Source organism: Bos mutus, chromosome 22, assembly GCF_027580195.1.
Source record: "Bos mutus isolate GX-2022 chromosome 22, NWIPB_WYAK_1.1, whole genome shotgun sequence".
NCBI lineage: Eukaryota > Metazoa > Chordata > Mammalia > Artiodactyla > Bovidae > Bos > Bos mutus.
This window is the reverse complement of record NC_091638.1, coordinates 64,322,483-64,346,407: the sequence shown is the minus strand read 5'-3', so window position 1 is coordinate 64,346,407 and position 23,925 is coordinate 64,322,483. Positions and strand designations below refer to the sequence as shown.

The window sequence follows — 23,925 nt, the reverse complement described above, 5'->3', positions numbered from 1 at the left end:
AGTTTCTGTGGTGCCTTCAGCTTTGTTGCCGTAAGCCTTTCCCCTCCTAATCGTGTGACTCCGTGGGTTGCATCACGTATTTCCAGTTTCCTAATGCAGCGTCCTGGACAAAAGGAATGGCTCTCCCAGGAAGAGAATGTTTACAGTCTGCCTTTCCCAGCAGCCCCGTGCTTTGTAAGTCAGGTTGTCTCAGGGGATAGAAGACTGAAGATGGGCTCCTTCAGCACTTTCTCTTTAGCAGCTGAAGGTTATAAAGCTCACGGTCACAACAAGGTTTTCATCTAAGGGCGTTGCGTTTGCAGCCGTGTGTCCAGGCCTTTTCTTGTGGCTCTGAGGATCTAATGATGAGTGCAGGGAGGTGTCAGCTGAAGACTGCGCTGGGCGGCGCAGAGTGTAGTGGGAGACGCCAAGGTTCCTTGGGTGTTTATGGCTGCGGAGGTGCTGTTTGCCGTACTCAGAATAGGCGCCTTTATGGTGCTGTCAGATAGACCTGAATAAGCGTGCATGCATTCTCTCATGACGGGTCTGCAGTGGTAAATTAGTAAATGAATAATTACTAGCCTTAATGCATTTCTTGGCTTTCGTCAAGTCTCCTGAAAGATTGATAAGCCAAACATTTGGATTTCCTCTTTAGCAACAGGAATTTGACGTCAGTGCTATAACGTTCCTTCTCTGTCCGATGTGAGAATCGTGGAAGTTTTTTCCCGTTTGAGTCTTGTAAATTACCAGGCTTGTTTGGGTCCAATTTTGTCGCCAGTACCACTGTCTCCAGGAGATGGTGAAGGACTGTGTGCTGCAGCCCACGGGGTCACAGAGAGCTGGACACGACTTAGACTGAACAGCCACCGGCACCACCGCAGCTTGGAAGGGTTGCCCAAGTTGTGCTTCACTGGGGTCTCATCGTATTTGTAAATCTGTTCAGTACTTGGGCGTTTTTCTTTTGTTCTTTCATAATCGTATTTGTCTCATTGTAATTTGAGGTGCAGCCGCGGACATGTAGTTTTTGGAAGGATAAGCACAGGGACGAAGCAGGGAAGGGCCGGGAGTCTTGTCGAGTGCAGTCTCGTGCGGTGGAGGTTGTCACCAGCAGTGGGACAGCGCTCAGTGCTTTGTTTCCAGCTGCTGCTCCGTGGTGTAGCCTGGAAATGCCTTGTTGAGTGAAGAATGCGATGATGTCACCGCTCACCTACTGAGCGCCTGAGTGCAGCGTTTTAGAAACACGGGAACCAGCGAGTCAGCCTTCCTTGGATCCTTCCCTTTCTTGGCATCTGTGGTCTGTTTGGTGGCTAATTGTGTGATCAGGTAGGCGTATGAATAATCCTGCCAGATATGTGGGAAGTAACAATGTACTTAAAAAAACTTTACTGTAACAGAACATAGGTCAGAAAAATTCACACGTCATAAATGTACATTGCAGTGAAGTTTTCACCCTGTGAACACACTCTTATAATTACTGCCCAGACCAAGAAAAGAACATTCTCAGGCTTCCCAGGAGCCCCTCCCACCCGCTCCCAGCATCTCTCCCAGAGCTAACTGTAGTCTTTTCATCATTGATTAATTTGACATGTTCTTGACTTGGTGCAAATGAAAGTAATATGTGTATTTTATTTCTTGATTCTTTCGTTCAGCATTATTTTTGCGAGCTCTGTCCATGTAGGTTGGTTGGTTCTCGCCTGCTATGTAACCCAGTGAATGAATGTACACAGGGCTTCCCAGATGGCTCGGTGGTAGAGAACCCACCTGCCAATCCAGGAGTCGCAGGTTTGACCCCTAGGTCGGGAAAGTTTCCTGGAGTAGGGAATGGCAACCCACTCCAGTATTCTTGCCTGGAAAATTCCATGGACAGAGGAGCCTGGTGGGCTGTGTAGTCCATGGGGTTGCGGAGAGCTGGACGTGACTGAGCGACTGAGCACACTTGAATGTACCGTCGTTTATTCTTTCTGTTGTTCATGGGGATCTGAGTTGTTTCTAGGTTTTACAAATGCTGCCCTGAATGTTCTTCTTGCTTTCTGGTGCGGATGTGCATGCATCTCTGTGGGGTGTGTTCAAAGGCGTAGCACTGCCAGGGGATGGAGTGTGTTCGGCCCTAGGTGGTGACCATGACGGTCGTCCTGCCCCCGCCCCGAGTGTGAGCCTCCGGGGCTTGTGCCCCTTGCTGTCCTGGGCTCTGGTTGTAGCTGGCTGGGGGTGCTGAGCAGTGGCAGCCCCGTGGGGTGGGGTCTTGCTAGTCCCTGTCCGTCCCTGCCCCACCCACCCCCAAGCAGAGCCACTGCTTCTCTCTGGGCGTTTGGTGCCATTGGAAAACCTTTTTTGATGAAGTAATTGTCTTTTGCCCATTTTTCAGTTGGATTGTCTGTCTAGTTTCTTATTGAATTTAGGAGTTCTTTTTATATCCTCTGAGTACACGTATGTATGGCAGGTTTTTTTTTTTTTTTTTACTTTCTTGAGTGTGTCTGCCTTTACTCTCTCTGAGTGGTGTCCTTTAAAAAATACAATGTCTTACTTTAACGTATCCCAGGTGACCAGTCTTTTCAGTAATCTTTAATGCACTTGTGGCCATTGAGAGATATTAACAAGAAGCCGCATGAAGAGACTATCTTGTAAAAGCTTTATTGTTTATCTTTTACAGTTGGATCTGTAATCCATCTGAAGTTGGCTTTGTCTGTGGTGTGAGACAGGGGCCTTGATTCCTTTTTCCTCTTTTGAGGAATGGGTATCCAGGTGTAACTTTTTTTTAACTATCCTTTCCCCAGTGTCATCTCTGCTGTAAACCAAGTGACTGTAAACGTGTGGGTCTGTCTGGACTCCCCTGTACTTCACTGATCTTGTTGTCTTTTTCGCACAAATGCCACACTGCCTAAATGACCTTTGATTGAGTTGGTATCAGATATGGTAATTTATATCCTACAGCTGAGTCCTTAATCAGTATTACCTTGGCTAATCTTGACCCTTTGCATTTTCAGAAAAGTTTTAGAACCCACTTGGCCGTCTTTCCCCAGAAAATGCTGGGATTTTAATTAAGGTTGAATTTAATTTGTTGACCAGTGAGGGGAGAAGTGACATCTTTTTAATATTGTTCTTGTAATCCTTGAACACAATGTGTATAGCTCTCCAGTTTTTAGATCTTCTTTTATAGTTTGCTGTGTGTCTTGTACATGTTTGATTAGATATGATATTTTCAATGCCATTATAAATCACTAATATGTAGAGATAGAATTGATTTTTCTATATTCACTTGCTGAATCCATTTATTTCAAATAATTCTTGTATTTTTTTATGTATACACGATTATGTCTGCAAATAAGTGCTTTGTTTTCCCTCTTTCCAACTGTGATAACCCTTTTCTTTTTCTTGCCTTATTGTACTGACTAGGATTTCCAGCATAGTGGTGAACAGAAGTAGTGAGAATAAGTATCCTTGTCTCTTTCCCATTATCAGAGGAAAAGCTTTCAGTATTTCACCATCACGTGTGATATTAGCTTTTTTGTAGATATTTTTATCAAAATATGTAAATTCTCCTGTTAATTTGATAAGAGTTTTTTCTTAGTCATGAACTAAAATTGTTACATTAAATTTTCTTAAGTTTATTTTCTGCAGATTTTGAAACAGGTGATTTTTCTTTTATGTGGTGATTTAACTTTTAAAAAATTTTGTGATTCTAAAACAATCCCAACCTGATCTTGATGTATTCTCCTTTTGTTGGGCTTTATTTGTTAGTGTTTTATTTAGGATTATTTCATCTGTACTCAGAGTCTGTAATTTTTCTTTCTTGTACTTCTTTTCCTTGTTGGTTTTAGTATCTAGGTTATGCTAGTCCTTATAAAACAAGGTGGAGAGTGTTCCTTGTTTACCTCCAGAGTTCTGTGAGATTGCTGTTTTCTTTCCTAGATTTTTGGAAGAATTGATTGGCAAAGCCAGTTGGTTTCATTGTCAGGAGGCTTTTAATTTCAGATTTAATTTTTTTCATGCAATTCAAATTTTCTGACTTTGTGTGTCTTCTTGGGTCTATTTAGGTAAAGCATTTCCCCCCTGCTAGGAATTTATTGAGGCCAGCAGACTCCCCAGTTAGTAAGTGTCCTGTGGTTCAGAATATCTTTCTTATCTGCAAGATGTGTTATCTCTGCTTTTAAAAATCCCCGATGCTGGTGATTTGCGCTTTGTCTCTTTTTCTTAATCAATCTAGTTTATCAGTTCTTTGGAAGAGCCAGCTTTTGGCTCTGTTTTTTAAAAACTTCATATTTGTTTTCTGTTTCCATATTTTCTGCTCCTTTTTCTTTCATCTGCCTTGTGTTTCGTTTGCTATTCTTTTTTTCTGGTTTCTTGAGATAGAGGGTTAACTGATTTTTAGCCTTCCTTCTTTTCCAGTATTTGTGTTTAAGGCTTTAAGTTACTCTCTAAACACAGTTCACTGCATCCCACAAATTTGAATAAGCCAAATTTCCATTATCTTTTATGTAAAAGTGTTTTCTAATTTTCGTTGTGTGTTTTAAAGTTATTATTCATGAAGTTCTTAAAGAAGTATGTCATTCAACTTCCCAGTGTTTGGGGAAGTTTTTCTAGTGACCCTTTTTGTATTTCTAGCCTAATTCCATGAAGAGCCCCGTCTTAGTCTTTTTGGGCTACTGTTTTAAATACCATGGACTACCTGGTGAACAACAGAAAGTTGTTTCTTGTAGTCCTGGAGGCTGGGGAGTCCCAAGATCAAGGTGCCAGCAGGTGCCACGTCTGCTGAAGCCGGTTTCCTGCTTCCTAGACTGCCCGCTTCTCCCTGCCCTCAGCACGGCAGCTCATTCCCTCCTGCCCTGATCCCCTCCCAGAGTCCCTGCCTCCTAGGATCATCACTGCGTTCGGGGTGAAGTTTGAGGGCACATAAACTGTCAGCCCATTGCAATCCCTAAGTGTTATTTCAGTAATAATCCCTGTATGATTTCAGTCCTTTGAAATAATTCAAGCTTCCCTGGTGGCCCCATATATATTCACTTTGTTATGTGTTCCTTGGGCCTTTGAAAATAACGTGTATCAGTGGGAATGCAGTGGCTCCTGTTGTGTCAATTAATCAGGTTTGTTAATCATGTAATTCAGATTCTGGTAGCCACGTTGAATCAAGCAGAAATAGGTGAAATTAACTGTAATATATTTTATTTAACACACCCAAAATGTTACCATTTCAGTGTGTAATCAGCATGATAAAACCTAATGAAATATTTTACGTTCTTCTTTTCACGCTGAGCCTTCGAAATCCAGTGTATGTGTCATGCTCGCAGCACATCTCACTGTAGAGCCAGCCGCATTCCAGGCACTTCATGGCTGCAGGTGACTACATTCCAGGAGCCCAGTTCCACGAGATGTGTCTTTGACGTCTCCCACTGCGGTTGTGAACTTGGCTGTTTCTCCTTTTCTCTTGCTGTCAGTCCGTGTATTGATATTCTGAGGTTGTGTTATTGGGCACATTCACGTTTGGAACCCTCGTCTTCGTCCTGGGCTGGACTTGTGTCCGTCTGAGACGCTCCGCTTCCTCGCTGGCGGGGCTTCTCTTTAGACGCTGTCTGGCGGTGGTGCTGCCGCGTCGGTTCTCGGTCCTGTTTGCCTGGGCATCTTTTGCTTCCACCTGTCTGTGGTCTTGCGTCTTGACGTGTGCCCCTGTGAATAGTGTATAGTCTCCCTTTAATCGGTTTGACACTTCTCGCCTTTGAGTGAGAGTATCGCTCTGTGTATAGTTTGGGTATTTCCGTCTGGAGACACCTTGTCACCGTTTTCCGTCTGCGCCGCCTCCTCTCTGCCCCCCTCTTGCTGCCTCTCAGGAGCAGGCAGTGCTGTCCTGACTCCGCACTCCCCTGTCAGGTTGGCGGGTGTGCATTCGCAGACACAGCGTGTGTTTCACATTCAAGTCTAACTTAGTGCTTTTCCTGCCTCCCTGACACGACTGTTTCCTCTTTGTCACTGTTATCCTTTACAATTTTAGATACATTTTTGGCATTATCATCATTTTGTAGCGTAATGTTTACCCTCACAGTTACCTCATTGTTGGTCTTCACTTGCTTTTTGTATTTCTGTCAGGGACTACTTTTCTTTTTCCCAAAGAACTGCCTTCATATTTTTTTAGTTCATGTCTTTGGGTGATGAGTTGTCTCATTTCCATTTGCCCTAAAAGTCTTTATTTTGCTTTCACTTTCGAAGAGTGTTTTTGTTGGGTATAGAATTCCCGGTTGGTGGTTATTTGTTTTGCAGCATTTTACAGATGCCAGTCCATTATCTTCTGACTTCCTTGTTCATGGAAAGTCAGCTCTCAGTGTTGTTGTGCTATTAAAAGCCACACCTTTTTCCCTCTGAGCGCTTTGACATTTTCTTCTTGCCTTAGGCACCTGCAGAGCTGCTGAAACCAATGTGTGGTTTTCATTTTTGAGTCAATGGTCTGATTCTTGAACCAACTCTTGCCACTGTCCCTGTCAGTCAGTTCAGTCGCTTGGTGTCCGACTCGCTGCAACCCCGTGGACTGCAGCACGCCAGGCCTCCCTGTCCTTCACCACCTCCCGGAGCTTGCTCAGACTCATGTCCATAGAGTCGGTGATGCCATCCAGACATCTCATCCTCTGTCGTCCCTTTCTCCTCCTGCCTTCAATCTTCCCCAGCATCAGGGTCTTTTCCAGTGAGTCAGCTCGTCCCATCAGGGGGCCAAAGTATTGGAGCTTCAACATCACTCCTTCCAATGAATATTCAGGACTGATCTCCTTTAGGATGGACTGGTTGGATCTCCTTGCAGTCCAGGGCACTCTCAAGAGTCTTCTCCAACACCACAGTTCAAAAGCATCAATTCTTCAGTACTCAGCTTTCTTTATAGTCCAGCTCTCACATCCATACATGGCCACTGGAAACACCACAGCTTTGACTAGATGGACCTGTGTCAGCAAAGCGATGCCTCTGCTTTTGAATGCGCTGCCTAGGTTTGTCACGGCTTGCCTTCCAAGGAGCAGGTGTCTTTTAATCTCACCATCTGCAGTAATTTTGGAGCCCAGGAAATAAAGTCTGTCACTGTTTCCATTGTTTCCCCATTTATTTGCCATGAAGTGATGGGACCAGATGCCATCATTTTCATTTTTTGAATGTTGAGTTTTATGCCAGCTTTTTCACTCTCCTCTTTCGCTTTCATTAAGAGGCTCTTTAGTTTCAGTCCCTGTAGGCACTTCTTATTCCCCTTTCTGTCTTATTCCCCTTTCTCTCCACTGTGAGGGGCCCCATTTATAGTTTTTAAAAGCATAGATTAACAACGGGCTCCTTCGATATATTCAATACTTTTTTCCCTCTTTTTTTTTTACCAGATCCATCCTTCAGTTCACTGATCCTCTCTTCAGCTACTTCCAATTTGATGTTAAGCCCAGAGATTGAGTTCTTAAATTCAGTCACTGGTATTTTAAAGTTCTAGAGTTGGTTTTGATTCTCAGAAATTTTTCCTTTTGTGAGGTATGTTTCTGAACGGTGAAGTTTGCATCTGATGCCTCTAGCACAGCTCTGATAGGCCGATACACCTCTGACCCTTCTGGATCTGGTTCAGTTCTTTTTCTCCCGGTCCTGTTTGTTGTTACACCCTTTTTTGCGTTTTTGGTTGCATGTTGGACATTATGTTTGGAAAACCCTAGAGGTTCTGAGTGATGCTGCCTTCTCCAGTTTCCTCTGACGCAGACCTCCAGTGGGGACAGAGCTCTCTGTTCACTCAGGGCCTGAGGGACTTGAGGCTGGGGGGTCCTTGTAAGCTCAGTCTCAGCAGCCTTCACCCACCTTCCCCCCGACTCCCAGGAGGAGCCCTCCAGCATCCCCGTCTGGAGGCTGGACTGCCTCCCAGGCCCCCTCCTCGGCAGGTCCTGAAGCCCACAGTCTCCTGAGCACCGCGAGGGGACTGATGCTCAGCGCTCAGCCGGTTTGGGCAGAGTGTTGGGCACATGTTCCGTGCCTCCCTTTTTCTTGGGGAGCTTGGTCTCTGACGTCCAGCCTGACTTGTCAGGCCTGCATTCGAATTTCTGTCTTCCCAGCCCAGGGAGCCGCCCAGAGCCGTGTCAGCCAGTCCCCCTGCTGGACTTGTCCTCTGCCTTTTCTCCCAGGGTTGGCTTTGCTCAGATGCCCTGAGGGAAGGCATGGCCATCTCAGTCTCTCTGCTTCCCTTTGGTTTGGAATCTTAGGTTGTGGCTGCCTGGGGGAGCTCTTTTAAACTGTATTTAGCTTTTCTAGCTCTTGGTAGGCTGACCTAAAGCAGCTTGTGTCTGTGACTGGAAGTGGGGACGCCCTGGGTGTCTCCTCTTGTCTGAAGCCACATGTGAGTGTGAGTTATAGTTGCTCAGTCATGCCTGACTTTGCAACGCCATGGACTGCAGCCTGCCAGGCTCCTCCGTCCATGGAATTCTCCAGGCAAGATTACTGGAGTGGGTTGCCATGTCCTTCTCCAGGGGATCCTCCTGACCCAGGGATCCTGCATTGCAGGAGAATCTTTACCATCTGAGCTACCAAAGGAAGCCACATGTAACAGTCACAGTAATTCTGTTGATCATCTATATTTGATACAGGAGGAAACAAGAGCCAGGGGTCCTTGCTTGGTACCCAGGGTGGCGTTTCTGCTCAGAGTCCCCATTTCCCGGCCGTTTCAGTGCCGCTTGAACTTGGGAAGAAGGTGGAGCCCACGGCCACTCGAGCTGGGGACAGAGGAGTGGTCCCCGCCTTCCTCCGCCCCCGCCAGCCCAGGGCAGCCTTGCGATGACGCGGCTGGCGGTGGAGGAGGAGTCTGAGGAGGGAGGGGTTCCGGGACTCTGTGACGTGGTCACACGCGGGTTTTCTTTTTCAGGTTGAAAAAAATGATGGCTCTTAGTATTCCCTCCAATTTCACTTGAAGGTTGAACATGAAGATTGTATTCTTAAAGTTGAGTGCAGTGAATTTACAGTCTTTTTGAAAGCAACAGTTGAGGTTTTAAAAAGACATCTCAGAGAACTCCAGTACATAAAGTCAAAAAAAGAGAAGGTGTTCAGGGTGTACTGCGGGCGGGACCCCAGACTGTACTCCGTCTCTCCCAGAGTCTGTGACTGCTGAGGTGGGTGGATCCACACCCCAGGCACTGGTGACTGAGGTCCTCCATTGCCAGCAGAGGCTGGGCTGAGCCAGGAGCGGGCACTGTGCCCGGTGAGTGGAGAGCCTCAGGAGGGGGGGGGGCGCCTCGGTGGTGCACGGTGGGGCAGCACCTGGCGGGGTCTGGGGGGCGCTGGCTGCCGCGGCTCGAGGCAGGGCACCCCTGAGCCTCTGCCCCCGTGGGGCAGAGTTGTCTGGCAGCCCGGGGTCAAAGTGAAGAGGGCGCGTTCGCAGCAGGTTGAATGCACCCCTGTCCACACTGTGGGTTCATTTTCAGTGCCTGGAGCGAGGTGGGTGAAGTGAGTGAGCCAGTGAGGGAGGACCGAGCTCAGGGTCAGAGTGGGGGCAGCCAGCGCGGTGAGTCCTCCTCAGCCGGGTGGGCTCTGGGCACTCAGGTTCGGGGTGCCCTTTCAGTGGCCTCACTGGAGGCGTGTTTGGGGGGTGGAGGGGCGGAAGCCCACTTAGAAGACGTGCTCATTCCTGGTGGTGGTTTCTGAAGCTGTTTATACTGTTGGGTTCGACTGCGACCCAGTACCCTTGCAGGGTCCTGTGTGACGGTGGGCCTGAGCTGTGAGCACGGCCCTCCTCCTCCCGCAGCCCACACGCCCCACAGCCTTTGGCGGCCCCTCCCCTCTCTGCACCCCGGATGCTGGCCTGAGCCCCCCACCCCCCATTCCCACGGTCCGGTCCGGGAGACGTGCGCTCTCCCAGGTCCTGGCCTGGCGCACACAGCCCGCCTCCTGTGGGTGGGTTGCAGGGCTGTGATTTCCTGACTCTTGGAGCCGCCTCTGGGGTCCGCTGGTGACATCTGGACCCTGTCTTCACACACAGGTTGACCCAAGGAGGGTTCGAGCCCGGTGGGCCCTCTGTCCCCACCCCCGTCCCGCCCCAGCCGCGCTGGGTAAGAGGTCACCCCTCATATGACATGTTTTGCCTTTGTGAATATGTTAGTTCTCTCAGAGGCCATTCTTCTGACCCTGTCCCCTGCTTGCTAACTCTTAGCTCCTGCTAAGAAACCTGGCAACTAACTCTTCCAAAGAACCAGCTCTACCCTGGGTATAAAACTCCTCAAAAACGCTCATATTCTGACAGCAGTTTTATTTCCGCTAAGGAAACGGTTGGTAAAGTAGAAATAACGTGCAGCTCGAGCTCCACAGAGTTAGTGGCTCCCGCTGGCCTCCCAGCCTACCTCCCTGCCCGCTTCTGGCCTCGCTTCGGGACGGTGTGGTTTCAGGTGGTCCCACTCTCGTGGTGAAGGTGGGCTCGCTGGGCTGCGGCGGTGATTTCAGGCCCGTCTCTGACTCTCTGCATTGCTGCTGCTCCTCGGGGGCCACCAGGGCCCTGAGGCCACTTGGTGTTCCTGCCAACTCACTTCTTACACTGGGAGTTGCAGAGTGATTTCTCGGTGCTCAGTGCTCCGTCTAGTCACTGGCCCGCCTCTTAGGGAGCGCCCCTCGTTTAGTCGCTGGCTCGCCTCTTAGGGAGCGCCCGCGCTGCCCCTTCTCTCTCGCCCCGTGGGCGCTGGCATTGCTGCTTGTCCGGTGCGTTCGTCTGCTGTCTTCGCATTTCCGGAGACGGGTTCCTTGACCCCCTTGGATTGGCTCCTGCGGCTTTGGGCCAAGGCCCCCTTAGTCTCGGAACGTCTTGTTTCTGGCACAAAACCCGTCCCAGGCCCTCACTGTGTTTTTCCTGCCTCAGGTCTAGGCTCGTCCCTCTGAGAAGCCCCGGCTCCTTTCCATGGGGCGGGATTTGGGAATCAGCACCTGGGGCCCGGGCGTGCTCATTGTCACAGGGGTGAGCATCCCTCAGGTCCTTCTGGGGAACAGAGCCAGGCAGAAATGCTCATTTTCTAAGAGCCCTGGATTTCACATTGTTATTTTCTTAATAAATTAAAATGGAGCCTTTCCACTCGTTTCATATTTATTCTTATTATTTATTTATTTATTATTTATATTTATTCTTATTCTTTTATTTATTCTATATTTATTCTTATTTTACACAACAACAACAACACTCTCGAAGGGAGATGGTGAAGGCTCGCTGCCTGCTGTTGCTGATTAGATGTGGACAACATGCTCCACTTTGTAGGTTTTCCCTGTGGCTGAAAGTGAGCTCTTGGCTGAGGTTGGCAGCCTGGATCGTGGGTCCTTGGCAAGGAAGGTCCACCCAGGGAGTTCTTATTCTTGACTAGCTGGATCTCATTCTTATTCTGTGGGGAGGTTTTATTTTGCTCTGAAAATGAACTTGGGAACTTGCAGCCTCCCTTGAATTTCCAAGGTTTTCTGCTTTGCACGTGGGCCAGTTCTCCGCCTGCCTGTGTAATCTGAAGCCTTTACCAACAGTGGCAGGAACACAGACGTCAGGCGGTGGCATGCTGAAGCTGTCCAGTCGTCTTTATAGAAGTTTGAGTTCTGCTCGGGACGGATCGATACTCAGAGCCATTAATCTTTCTTAAACCGGAAGGTGCTGTTAGAAGCCGGGCCTCCCGCTCTCCTCCCCACCCTTAGAGTGGTTCATGGGAAACATGAATGCCAGGTAAGGTCAGGTCCTCTGTTCCCTAAAGTGGAAACCAATGTGGCCGGGGGTGCGTTTCCAGTAGTCTTGAGTATTCATCTGAATAGTCTGATGTGGTATTCGCTTTCACGCACATCACAGCATAAAATAGGGCTTCATTTATGACTGCGTGTGGAATCCAGTTGGGGCAGAGGGTTGAAGAAGGTCCGTGTAGAGTTTTATTTTGCCGTTTGGTGGCTCAGCTCCTTTTCTTCCCCTGTCGGCCAGCTGGCCTTTCGCCCTTCCCCGCGCTGTCTGCAGGCGTTTCACCCAGAAACAGCATGCCTCTGTCCTCAAGCCGACGACGGGGGCACCAGGTCTCTCATACTCGGGCCTGGGCCTGGGCCTGTGTTCAGGTAGATCAACACACGCGCGTGTGCACACACCACACACACCCCCACACAGGTCAGAGTCAGGGCGGGTGCGCTTCCGAGGAAAGCAGCCTGTTCAGGCAGGGTTGGTGGGACTTAGCGGTCAGCTTCGTTGGTCACCTCGCGGAGCTGAGCCTTCAGCATTCTCATCAGAGGGACAGTAGCTGTTCCTTTTCATTTAGCGGTTCTTAACGCCTGCTGTGGGTCAGGCGTTGTCTCAGCGCTGTGTGGATGCGTGTTGAGGGAGTTTAGGTGAGAAATAGTCAGCAGTTATGGCCTCTGACCCTTTAAGAATTGAAGTGCAGTTGATTTATAATGTTCTGTTAATTTCAGGTGTTTAGCAAAATGGTTGGGTTATACGTGTATATGTATATATTCTTTTTCAGATTCTTCTCCCACGTAGGTTATTAAAAAATACCGAATAGCGTTCCCTGTGCTCTACAGTAGGTCCCTGTTATCTGTTTCACATGTACTAGTGTGCGTATCGGAGAAGGCAATGGCACCCCACTCCAGTACTCTCGCCTGGAAAACCCCATGGGCGAAGGAGCCTGGTGGGCTGCAGTCCATGGGGTCGCACAGAGTCGGACACGACTGAGCAACCTCACTTTCACTTTTCACCTTCCTGCATCGGAGAAGGCAATGGCAGCCCACTCCAGTGTTCTTGCCTGGAGACTCCCAGGGACGGGGAACCTGGTGGGCTGCCATCTGTGGGGTCGCACAGAGCCGGACACAACTGAGCGACTCAGCAGCAGCAGTGTGTGTATGTTAGTCACAGACTCCTCTTCTGCCCTCCCCCACCCTCCCCTTGTGTCCATGAGATTGTTTCTTTGTCTGTGGGTCTGTCTCTGTTTTGTACACAAGTTCACTTGTATTTTTTTTGTTTTTGGCTGTGCTAAGCAGGGCATGGGGTCTTAGTTTCCTGGACCACAGATGGAGCTCGTGCCCTCTGCAGTGGAGGCGTGGAGTCTGACCCAGTGGCCCACCAGGGAATGCCCGAATCTTTTTTTTTTTTTTTTTACTTAATTCCACCTATAAGTGATATACAGTAGCCTCTAAGCCTCTCTATATGAATTATTTCAGCGAAGTCTTGTGGTGATACTACAGAGTATGCTTAAAACAGTACCGTTCAGTACCGTTTTTTCAGTACCATTCTATTAAAAGTACCGTTAATAGAAAGCAAGGTGCTGTTATGTACTCCATTATAGATGAAGAGACTGATGCGCCAGGAGCTGGCAGACCATGCTGGTGGTCAGTGCTGGGCCCCAGGCATTCTGACTCCAGGGCTCCTCCCACAGGAGGAGATGGGGGTGGGCAGGGTGCCCTGAGGGCCTGCGGGGCTGGTCCGGGGAGGGCCAGGGTTTGCTTCTTCCGTGGAGGGTCTCTGTGTCCCTGCGGGCTCAGCCCCGACCCCTCTACGCATGCCCTGCCTGTGGACAACTGGGCACCACCTGGAATTGGAGCCCTCCAGTGGTCCCTGTGGAGCCCACTGCCCTGCTGCTCTGCCCCGGTGCTCAGCGCAGCACCTGGCAGGGTCCCGTGGCGCAGACGTGGCGATTTCCTGACGCTGGCAGTTGGTTTCTCTGCCCCGAATCTTTGAGGTCAGCTCTTCTTAGATGTCTCTTCTAATTCTGTCTGACTCTTCCTGCGGCTCTTTCCCTTGATGAATCAGACGTTTAGGGTCTAGACGTTTCTCTTTAGAGAGTTTCTCCGCTGTCCCTCATCACTTTCTGCAGACACACTTTCCTGCAGCGCGTGCCCGCAGCCCCGGAGCTCGTGTGTCGTTCAGCCGGCTCTCGGCGCCTGGTGAGGTTCCTGCTTGCTCCCCTGCGAGCCCGGCCGGCCGCTGCAGCAGTGAGTGAGGTGGGCGCTGTGGCTCTGGAGCAGCGCGCATGTCGGGGCGGGTGACCCCGTCCTCTGTCTCACCTGTGATGTGACTGTAGCCGCGGCACTCCGCACCTTCTGCTCTGCTTCCGTCCCCAGCTCACCTCCTGGAACCTCTGGGCGCGTCTCTGTAGAGTAAAGGAGAACTCACCCCTGAGTGCAAAGCTTTCTGGACAGCAGCCCATCTCTGGAGGATCTTCGAGGGGCCTCCTGCACCACGGCCGCCGCCCTCGGGGGGTCGGGGGTGCGTAGGGAAGCCCTGGGCCTGGGCGGTTTCCGTGTCCCTCTCGCCCCATGACTGTCTGTATTCTCCGGTTCCTGCACCGCCTTTTGCTCTGGCAGAGGGCAGGGTCGACGGCTGGCCGCGGCCGGGCCAAAGCAGCGAGGGGTGATGCTGGGCATGGACGTCCCTCTCCCGGGGCCAGGCCCTTCAGCCGCCCGGGGGCGTCCCGGCGCGCTTGGGTGGGGTGTGGTTGCCACTGTGGGTGTCGATGGAGGCTTTGTGAGAAGGGCCAGAAATCCAGTGACGCGAGGGAGCCTGCGAGGATTGTCTGAACCACGTTTGTCTTTGCCTGTGTGGAAGGAGTCGCTTTTGCGTCCGTGTGGCTCGGAGGTTGTGCCTCACGGGGAGCTGGGGCAGGGCTGGGCCCTCCCTGTGGGCTGTGCGGCTGCCCTGAGCCTCCACAGAGCCTCCCCAGAGCCGGGCACCCGGGACGGGCAGTGCTGCCTGGCCTCCAGCAGGCTGCTGCAGAGGAGTGCCAGGAAGTGTGGCCACGACGGGGGGTCAGCTGTGACCGGCAGGGGAGAGAGGGAAGCAAGCAGAGTGCAGGCCGGGGAGGGGTGTGCGGTGTGTGCAGCAGCCGCCCGTGCCCCAGCGTGTCCTCGAGGGGACATGTCGGGGAGGTAGCGGCATGTTTAACATGCCCTCACACTTCTTGCTGAGAAATGTGGGTGAACTCCATGGTGAGTGAAATGAGCCTGCTCCGTCTGGGGGCTCAATGACAGACTGCCTGCATGATCCACCCAGGAAGTAAGTCGCTGTGTGGACCCTGCGGCCTTCCCAGCGTCCTGGGGAAGCGAGGAGGGCCGGGCCTGGAGGCCGCGGGCCCCGTGGTGCTGCGCGAGGCTCTGGGGAGGCTGCTTATCTGGAGACTGCACCCACACTGCCCGCGTCGCCACCCGGAGCTGCAGATGGCCGCCCGCCTCTGAACGTTGCTTGCGGCTTCCCGGTCAGAGTCTGGGCTCCAGGCCCGTGTTGGGTGAGTCTGAGGCTGTTCTGCGCTGACCCCAGGTGCGGGAGAGGCCGGGACAGCAGGCGGCTGATGCTTCTGGCTCCTTCTGTGGGTCACATGCTGTTCCTCAAGGGCAGAGCACCTCCCAGCTGGAGGATTGGGGCTCCGAGGCTGGGTGGCCAAAATAGATGGCAGGCAGCAACTACCTGACCACAAGTACCGACAGTGGAAGAAAACAGTTGCTTCAGCAGCAGATGGCGAGGCCTCTTCCTGGCGGGAGGTCTCGGGGACAGAGGCCGTGTCCAGCTCCTCTCTGCCCTGACCTCCTGCCAGAGAGGCGAGTACAGTGGGTAGAAACTGGAATCAGGGCTTGGGGTTTTCCTCCTCCTCCAGCCCTTCTGTTTCCATCGCGCTCTCTCGTTTTTATTTCCTGTTCCTGATGACCTTTACTCCCTTTGCAGGAGACAGTTTCGCAATCTCGAAGTGCTGCCTTTTTGGTGTGTGTAGCAGGGTGCCTGCTGATTACCTGAGCGGTCGAAAGGCCCATGCGGGGGGAAAAAGTGGTGGGTGGTTAGAACAAAGGGTTTAAGTTGGAAAGAATGTACATTCCAAGGTTGTTTTCTTGTGCAAACCGTAGAAATTCTTGGTCCCCAAAAAGTTTCACAATGAATTGAGAGATTGCTTGAAAGCGCATTCCTGCTGATGGGCTGTGCGCGCTGTGTGCAAACCCCCTGGATGTCCAGTCTCGCCTGCTTGCTTCACCAAGCTGTTATCACTATTAGTGAGCATTAAAAGGGCCAGGCACTGCCAGAAAGTGAGACATTTTCTGGTGTACCTGTTCAGTAAGCGACTTTGGGCTGGTGATACCTCATCTTGCTGCTCAAACATTTTCATTTCCCTCAACAAAGAAGTGAAATTCCTTGGTGTCGACTTGGAATGCATGTTTTCCTGTGCTTTGAAACCCTACCGGTGTTGCTTCAGTTAACTTCATCTTACAGTTATCTCCCTGGAAGTTGTATGGTAATAAAGACATACTGACACAGGTAATCCGCATTTATGGTCCCTTTAAATACCGTCAGTAATTTAGAGGGAGCTCGTGTTCCCATCTTTGTGTATTTCCCGCGCCCAGTGGCAGGTGTTAGGTTCGCTTTCTTCACATTAGGGAAGCCTCTGTGGAAAGAATTGAGGGAAAGGAAGCCGTTGCTGCCCCCAGGCAGTGGGATAATTATTTTCATTAGAACAGAAGTGTTCCTCTTGTGTCTGGTGAACACACGAGCATCCTGGCCTCCCGCCCCCTGTCCGTAGTCAGGGGCAGGTGGTCCACCTCTGCGGCCAGCATGCCCCCTCAAAGGGGACTGCCGCGGCTGTGTCTTCAGCCCTGTGTTCGGGGCGCACTGAGGCCCTGGGCTTGGCCAGTCTCTGGACGCGGCCCGTGTGCAGAGCTGTGCCGGCCGCCTCCCCGCCACCCGCCTCCGCGTTCCGCCCTCTCTCCCCTCTAGGACCACGCGGCACAGTCTGGGTTTCCCTTTGCTAACACTACTGCTCTTTTCTTCCATTTTCTGGCTTCCCGGCGTGGGCCCTGGGTGCTGAACCTCACACGGCGCCTCCTGCCCTTCCTTGCCAGCCCGCCCAGCTCCCGGGTGAGCCCGAGCCTCGGCTGTGCGCAGGCAGTGCCCCTCCCTGGCAGCAGAGGCCAAGGCTCAGCCCCTTGTTGGCGCTCCCGGCCCGCGTCCCGGCTTCCCTCCGCTCACACGCTGCTTCCCTCCATAAACACCTGTCCTTCTGGCTGAGCCAGTCTGCTCAGCCTGCTCGCCTGCCCGCACACCATGGCCCACACACGCACGCCCCTTCTCCCAGATGCCTTCCTGCTCCCTTGTGCAAAACCCCATCTTTGTCTCACGGCCGAGGCCAGCCCTGGGTGGTCTCCTCACACCTCTGATTTCTGCTGGGCCTCAGGCTGCCCTGTCTCGAGGAGATGATGGAGTCTGCTGCCTGGGGCTGGCTTTACTTTTTATTCTTTTTATCTTTTCTCCAGTTTTTAAAATGCCTTTAACTTTAAGAAAAAAGCAGATGAAGCAGTAGGATTGGATGTATATCAAGGCCATGCTTGAGGAAGCAGGAGAAGTCACGAGATCTCCTGGGGGTGTGTGGGTGCCCTTCCGCTTTCCTTGTGGGGATGGTGGTGACGTTCCTGGTAGGCTGTGACAGTCTCTTCCTCTTCACTAGCTGTTGAGTGATTCTTTTCTTTTCCACCCAGTCTTTCCTTCTCTCCACCCCCTACTTCTGTTTCACATCCCCAGCTTAATACCATACTGACCTCAGCCAAGGTGTTTCACTTCTAAGACTGTTTTGTCATCTAGAAAATAGAGATACTCCGTTTCCCAGCGTTACAGGCGGCTTTAGTGAGAAGTAGAATGGATCATCCTCTGTGATAACTGCATGGAATTGGCGGCACTCACCACGTGTTTGACGTCTGTCTGCAGACCCCTTACTGTGTCTCCCCCCTCCCCGCACCCCCCAGCACAGGTGGGGGCATCTTGGTCTGCAGGTGGGCTTGGTTCTGGTGCTTACTGGGTTATCTTCTGCAGATAACATAACGTCTGTATTCAGTTCTCAGTTCCAAGCCACTAATTAGCCCAGTGACCTTTGCACTTCACTAACCTGCCTGGGCTTGTGTGTTCTGATTTTAAAAGGAGGTCACAATGAGTGCCTTACTGGGTGGCTGAGAATAAAATGTGATAAAATATATGAAAATGCTTTGAAAACCATAAAGCATTAATCGAAAATAAAGTTATTGCAGTTAATATTTAACCTTAAGTGTACTTAGTATAGTGCCTTAGAAACTGTTGTCGTTGTTTAGTAAATTATTTGACTGAACTAACAGGGCAACTCATTCTTCAGGCTGTGTTTCTATCTACTAAGCTTAATAGAGCCAGGCAGGAAACTGTCCATCTATGGTTATGTTGTTACATGATTGTAACTTCAGTTAGGGTTGTGTCCCTGGGCCTTTGATTCATGCTGAGGTATCCTCTTGTTAAATTAAAGGGTAAAACTTGTAACAGGGGACTCCTGTCAGAGGGTTTGCAGGACAGGGATACACAGACCCACAGGAGATGAGACAGGTTACAGAGTAGCGATCCTTGCTGTCGGAGGTGCTGATTCCTGCCTCCATGTAGAGCTGCGGCCTGTACACCTGCATGGCACCAGGCTCTTCGCAGGGGCTGAGTTTTCAACAGTGCGGGGAATCTGTCTTCCCCAAAGTAGACGAGGGTCCCTGCAATGAAGTGTTGCAAGAGGCCTGGGAGAGCCTCGAGCAGGAGGTGAGTGGTCCAGCCTGGCCTGAGGCCCCGGTTCAGGCTACAGGAGAGTGTGCGGCTGTGACACGGGGTGGGGGTCAGGGGAGGCCTGCTGACCAAGGCCTGGCGGGTGTGGCTCCTGGGAAAGGGGTGGCCAGGGGCAGAGCCGGTCGTCTGCCAGCCTCTCAGGGAGACTCGCGATGGGCGGGCAGGGTCTCGACAGGCCGAGAGGCGGCCCCGCGGGCAGCGAGACGCCGTGTGGACAATAAAGCCTTTATCTGTGTCATTTCCACCAATCAGCTCTGTGGTTTTCCAGGAGCCAGTGTCATTCTTGTTAAGAAAACTGCATGACAGAGAATCAAAAGCCTTTTTCAAGTTCAGTTGTACTTATTACTTCCAGCCTTGGCTATATGGCCTTAAACACTGGAGCATTTGTGTTTCTTTGACTTGTCAGCAGAATTTCAGGAAATGCTATAAATGTAGCCATGCATCTTCTGAAGCTGCTCATTCTTAAACTTGTATTTTACTGACCGAGTGTACTAGAGCCCCAGGAAGAACTCCCTAATAAAGCCCTTTCGGTATGGTTTTATCCCATGTCCTTTGATTCACTGGAGATCCCTGCCTGCTGTCTGGTGTGTCCAGGCCATGGCCCACTCAGCCGTCCTTGATCTCCCGCGCGCTGAGGCTTGGGCGTTCAGTCGTGGTCTTCGTGTCTGTTCCATGCTGGCCAGAGTCTCGTTGCCACTCTAGAGCACAGCAGGTGCAGTGTTCGCTGGGCCTGTTGCATGTCAGAGAGCTGGTCTTCACTAGCACCTGCTGGGAACGTGGTAGAATTTCTCTTCCTGCCGACATTGCAGTCTCACAGGGCAGCAGAGCAGGTCCTGTCTTAGAAGCCTTTCTGTGCAGTTGTTTGCCGATACCTGTGAGGGCCCTGGAAGGCAGGGTCCGAAGGCTCCTACATGTCTCGGATATTCTCATTTAATAATGTCATAAAGTCATTTCCCAGAGTGCTTTGTTGTTGTTCAGTCACTGAGTTGTGTCTGGCTCTGCGACCTCATGGACTGCAGCACGCCAGGCTTCCCTGTCTCCTGGAGTTTGCTGCAACTCCTGTCCATTGAGTTGGTGCGGCCATCCCATCCTCTGTTGCTCCCTTCTCCTGCTTTAACCCATGTAAAAGAATTGATTGTGGCTTTTTTGGGGGGTGGGTGCAAAATTGAGGCTCTATGGCAGCTAATGACAAGCCTGAAATATTCTAAAATTGTGACTGAATCAGAAAAACCTGGAGCACACCACAAAGCTTTGTGAGGACTTGCTAAGCTGTGACCTCCTGGGCAGTCCGGGGGTGGTGCCGGGGAGGGCGGTGACGGCGCCTTACCGCGGGGCGGGGCTGCCCCTCCAAGCCCGGTCCTTCCCTCGAGGTGGCGTCGGCTTCCTCTCCAGGTTCAGGGTGCTCGGACGCTGTCCTCCCCACCCCCTCCGCACGCTTGTCCGCCCGTGTTTCGCGGTGGTGCCATTGCCAGGAGGCTGTGGCAGGCCCACCACTGGCTCTGGAGCGCGGCCATGGGGGTGGGGGGCGCTGAGCGCGTGGGGTCCCGCGGCCGGGGCGCCCTCGTGGGGTCAGTGTCGCGGGTTTCCCAGTGGCTCCCCAGAGTGAGAACTGCTGTGGTCACAGCAGAGTAGAAAACAGAGAATCTCTCAGAGATGTTTTCAGTTCGTGTGATGTGACCGCAGGTAGAATGTAAGCATGCTAGACACAAAAAGGAGATCAGTCCTGGACGTTCATTGGAAGGACTGATGTTGAAGCTGAAACTCCAATACTTTGGCCACCTGTGAAGAAAGCTGACTCATTGGAAAAGACCCTGATGCTGGGAAAGATTGAAGGCAGGGGGAGAAGGGGACGACAGAGGATGAGATGGTTGGATGGCATCACCGACTCAATGGACATGGCTTAGGGTGGACTCCGGAGTTGGTGATGGACAGGGAGGCCTGGCGTGCTGCAGTTCATGGAGTCGCAAAGAGTCGGACATGACTGAGCGCCTGAACTGAACTGAGACACAAAAACTTCGCATGCAACTAGAATAAGTCGTTTTATCTATTTTCATAAATATGTAGGACCGAGCCCGAGTCAGAGTTGGTTGTTCAATCTGCCTTCCTAAAGTGTATGTTAAAGTGGCCAGCCAGTTGGCAATTGTCTTAATGGGAAGCTAGGGGAGTTGCTTTGTACTTGAAATTGCCTTATATTTTTTTGGGCATGTATACTATATATGTAATATATAATAAGTAATTTGAATATCCAACCAAATAATCAAAGGTTTATGGTTATTTTTACTGTTTTATAATAGCATAATATTTTAATCTGTCCTTTATTGCCGTGGGGAAATCAGAAAAGGCAAAGATTCTAAATGGAGAAATGGTGGTGACATTTGAGCAAAATTAATGCCTTTTTTCTTTTGCAAATGAAGTTTCACGTTTAAAAAGCAGTGAGGCCATCCTCATGTACCCAGGACTGTAAAGGGGCCACGCCAGCTGAACCTGAGCAGAACAGTCCATCACCAGGGCACGTGATGATAGTCGTTTGTGATCTTTGCTTTTTTTCGTCAAGACATCAAGACCCTGTGAGTCACAGAGTGTGCAGAGAGGCGACAAGAGCGGCAGAGCTGGTGTCTGCCTCGTGCGCGGTGGCTTACAGCGTGGGAGACGCTGAGAGTTAACTAACGTGGCCCTTTGAGCCAGCAGTCTACTGTGTGTGCTTAGAGCAACCCAGCAGCTCCTTTTTATAATGTTTTTTTCATCCGTTATTTTTTTAGTGGCACATAATTGCTTTACAGTGTTGTATTAGTTTCTGCCGTACAGCAAAGTGAGTCATCTACATATAAACATACATCCTCACCCCCATTATATTTTAAATTATAATTTGTCTTCTCATAAAATTACATTTGTTTAAAAATCTCCCTAAACACATGAGTTTAAGAAATCAGTACATACCCTAATTGTAACATAAACTGAATTTTTCGCGTTTGTTTACAGTAGAACATTTTGTTATCTAAGTGTTTTGGCATGACTGCAGTGGAAGACTGTATAAGTCAGACGTGTGTACTCCTGCCAGTGAGCATTTCAGTTTAAGAGCAGATGGTCAGAAGCCATTCTGTAGGACGGTATAGGAATGTCCAGATATATTAGGATGAGTAAAAACAGACCAACCTCACTTGTGTTTGATCAAAGAAAAATAACAGTAACCGAAATGAGGATAAAGTGGCATTCATGTTACACATTGTCAAGTGAGAAAATGAGGAAGTATAATAACCTCACAAACAAGCTGAGCCTTCTTTGTAAGAGACACGCCAGCTAATCCCCTGCCTGGAGAGGGTCAGGGGGAGTGCGGGAGTGCGGGAGCGCTCACACCCAGGGGCGGGCGTGCAGCCAGTGTCTAACACAGAAGGTTTTGCAGACTTGTGTGTGATGGGTGAGAAAGGAGCAGGATGGATCCAAAAAAGAAACGTTGACACCAAGGTTTAGCAACACCCAGGATGATGGGACTTCAAAGCAACAGATGTTTTCACACATTGCTGGCCCATGAGGAATCATTTAGCAGTGTCCATTAAAATAATAAATGTCCTTTGACTCAGAACGTCTGAGATTATCCTACAAATAAACGTGGCGCACATGCGCAGTGGTATGTGTGCACGGTCATCTGTTGTCGTGTTGTTTGTCGCAGCAGCAGATCGGAGGCATAAATGTCCCTCAGCAGGTGCACACAGGACGAGCTACCGATTTTGAGTTCATTGCAGCTGTGAAAAAGGAAAAGAACTTTATGGACTGAGGGGAAACGTCCTTAGGTTATGTCCTCAACTATAGAAAAGGGAGGGGAAGTGGGTGTGTTAGTTGGCATCCACACATACACACACATGCAAGAAACGCCAGCTTTAGTTAGCTGTGGTGTGGGAGAGCAGACAGTGTGCCGGTATCCCTGCTCCAGGCGTGCGTGCGTGTGCTCCGTCCTCAGCCCCCTCCGCTGCTCCCGCCGTCACTGCTGCTATCAGTGGTGGTTCAAGAAGTGTGTGAACGAGACGAGAGCCTTCAAGATGAGTCTAGTGGCCGGCCATCAGAACTTGACAACGACCAGTTGAGATCCTCATCGAATCTAATCCTCTTATAACTACATGAGAAGTTGTCATTGAAGTCGATGTCAACCATTCTACAGTTGTTTGGCATTTGAAGTAAATTGGAAAGGTGGAAAGGCTTGATAAGTGGGTGCCTCATGAGCTGACCAAAAACTAAAAAAATAATAATAATTTTGAAGTGTTGTCTTCTCTTATCCTTCACAACAACAACCATTTCTCGATCAGATTGTAAAGTACGATGAAAAGTGGATTTTATACAACTGGCAAAGACCAGCTCAGCGGTTGGCCTGATAAGCTCAGAAGTACTTCCCAAAGCCAAACTTGTTCCAAAAAAAGATCATGGTCACTGATTGGTGGTCTGCTGCCCATCTGATCCCCTGCAGCTTTCTGAATCCTGGTGAAACCATCACCTCTGAGCAGTATGCTCAGCGAATCAATGAGATGCGCCTAAAGCTGCAACCCCTGCAGCTGGCGTTCGTCAACAGAACCCGCCCGGTTCTTCTCCACCACAGTGCCCGGCTGCACGTCGCGGAACCAACACTGCAGAAGCTGAACAGATAGGGCTGCGAAGTGTTGCTTCATCCACCATATTCACCTGACCTGTCACCAGCCAGCTGCCACTTCTTCAGGCGTCTCAACAACATCTTACAGGCAAAACGCTTCCACGACCAGCAGGAGGCAGGAAATGCTTTCCAAGAGTCGTTGAATCCCGGAGCATGGATTTTTACCCTTCAGGAGTAAACAAACTTATTTCTCATTGGCAAAAATGTTGATTGTAATGGTTCCTATTTTGATTAATACATGTGTGTTTGAGCCTAGTTGTAATGCATTCACGATCCAAAACTGCAGTTACTTTCGTACCAACCTCATAGTTAGAAAGCACGAGCAACCCAGGTGTCCACTGACAGTTGAGTGGGTAAACAGAATGTTCTACATCCACGTGGTGAATCATTATCCAGCCGTGAAAATGAGTGAAGCGGTGGCCCACACGGTACCACGTGTGAACCCTGAGAACGTTACACTGAGGGGAGGAAGCCAGATCCCCAAGGACAAACATACACATTGGTCTGTGTGAGATGTCCAGAACAGGCGGGTCCTGGAGACAGAAAGCAGACTAGTGGCTGCCGGAGGCTGGAGGGAAGGGGTGACGGGCAGTGGCTTCTGATGGGCCAGGGTTTCTTGGGGGGCAGGGCACAGTGGCCCAGGCTGAGGAGGCGGCAGCATGTGGTCTGGGAGCTTCGGGTAGAGGTCTGGTCAGCAGCCTCAGCAGTCCCGGCAGCTGGCCCACTTGGGGGCAGGGCGGGGACCATGTGGTTGCTCCGAGGGGCCAGGAGGGAGATGAGGAAGACCCTTAAAACAGCTGCG

General features: G+C 50.6%; 1 protein-coding gene across 1 annotated transcript in view; it reads left to right on the top strand.

Moving 5' to 3' along the window:
* Positions 1–23,925, top strand: part of PPFIA1 (PTPRF interacting protein alpha 1) — a 74,869-nt gene that overhangs the window by 1,996 nt on the left and 48,948 nt on the right.